Raw genomic sequence first — 2,205 nt, 5'->3', positions numbered from 1 at the left:
GTTATTATCTCCATAAATGTATCAGTCAGGGAACTTGCGGAGTGGGAAAGCAGGTGGTAAGAGAACTGTTGAAGGATAAATTTCTCACTCTTTCAGTGCCATCCTTGTTGAGATGGATTTTAGAGAGTTAGTGAAGAAGTGAAAGCATGGGGCAAGATGTAGTCTCTGACATATTTAAAAAGAAAAAAAATCAGAGCCTCTTTATGTTAAAAGTGCAGTTCACTGATCTGTTTTCCTTTGGCTGTTACTTTGTAGCAAGTCATGGAAATTTTTTTGTGAATAAGCTACTTAATGATTCTCACTGTATTGTTAATTTCAAAGATGCATCTCTTTCAACTTTTTAATGAGAGGTATGATGTTGACATTCAAGAGACGGGAAACCGAGACAATCATAAAAAGGAAGTTTACTCTAATTCTCACGCTCGGTGCTTAGATACATAAGACCTGAAGGTTTAGAGAACTTAAAAGGATCTAAGTTTGTATTTGATACCTTCATTTTAAGTTCATACTCAAATCAGAAAGTGGGGCTTCTGAACAAGGAACACATATGATACCTTTTCAGTTTAAGAGACTTACTTTGCATCAAACTGGAGCTTTGTGACTGAAGGGCAGAATCCACTTTCTCAGGCAACCTTCTACCAGTTTTAAGGCCATCCTCTTTCTTTCTGCTGCCCATGGAACTCCCACAGCATATCTCTCAACTTGTTAAAAACTAACTAGAATCCTTCAGAATAAAAGACATTAATTGAGCTGTAGTCAAAAAAGAAATTTGGCCATGAGCTGCACCTCCTAATGTAAAGATCCAGATGGATCTTGAGTTTTCTTTAAAATGTAAATATCTGTGTTTTTTAGATACATATGATATTTACAAGAATTCATAATATTAATAACAAGTATGTCTGTGTGGGTGAGTGTACTGAATATGTAGAAGTAATGATCACTGTGTAAGACCAGACACTCTGAAACTAAGACACCTATACAAGGCCAGACCAGGAGTGCAGCATGTCTCCTTCATTCTGATCTCTGATAACAACCAGCAGGGATGGATCTTCCCAGGTTTTAGGGGACTGAAGTTTTCTTACCCAAGAGGATATCTGAACGCACACTGAACTATTTTGCAAATGCTTGTGACCTTCCTGATGCCAAACCTTCTTCAGGGGCTGAATGTAGTACTTCTCTCTCCTAGCAAACTTCTTAAGCTGACAGGTATTTCACTGCCACCTGACTTTAAAAAAAAAAAAAAAGAAGAAAAGAAGAGCAGCGGTCACAGTGGGTACATGGAACTGCTGCTTGTTGCTTGCTCTTTCCAGCACTGCTCTCTCCAAACACAGACGACCATGAGACCTTTTCTACACATTTATGACGTCGTTCAAGATCTTGTGGATGCAACAGCTGCTTCTCTTCTGCTGCGTGGCTCTGAAGTGAATAAAAGATGCCGTGCACATACAAATGACTCTATAGGTCACTCCAAGTCTGTCAACTGCCCTGTTGTAACTAACTAGAGAAGGAGACTTGGAGGAATGGGAGGGAGAGGGTATAAATCTCAAGGAACCGTGTCCTCACCTGCATTTTCCTCTTTTTTTTTTTTTTTTCCTCCATCGCTGGTTCCTCCCTTCTGAGGAACCTGGGAGGCCGCTGCTCTCTTTTCTCCAGTTCGCAGATAAATACGCCCCTATTTTCTGAGTTTTCTTGAATCTCCTGAAATGTTTGAACCCTTGGTTGTCTCTAGTTTTTATTTTTTCTTATTGCTTCAGATCAATACTTGTGTCTGTGTTTCTCATTCTCCTCATCCAACCTCATTTGCAAATTCAGATCTTGCTTGTCATTTTTTTCTTCTGATGCAGCTGCTAGAACTCCTATGTTTCTTTGTGCTCATCTATTTCTTCCCTCTTTTCCCACAGTCTGAGTAAAGCTTTATTAAACATCTGAGGTGACTTAATTGCTCACTGCTACCAGAAGTGGTGGTCTTGTCTGTAGGCTGTTCTGACTACTGCTACTTAAGGAAGTTGAACTGTTTTATTTGGGGAAAATATTGTATCCAAGGAAGAAAAAAATGTTCTTCTGATGTGGCAAGCTAAAGTCATCCACCTTGAAACTGGAATCTTGTTTTGAGTTATGAGATGATGGTGCCAGTCTGAACCATTATTGTAAAATCTAGCTAAAATGAGTGGGCTACCTAAGAAACTGGGAGGCTCAGGGTTGTTT

This window comes from Meleagris gallopavo, chromosome 3 (assembly GCF_000146605.3).
Source record: "Meleagris gallopavo isolate NT-WF06-2002-E0010 breed Aviagen turkey brand Nicholas breeding stock chromosome 3, Turkey_5.1, whole genome shotgun sequence".
Lineage (NCBI taxonomy): Eukaryota > Metazoa > Chordata > Aves > Galliformes > Phasianidae > Meleagris > Meleagris gallopavo.
This window is presented reverse-complemented; position numbering follows the sequence as displayed.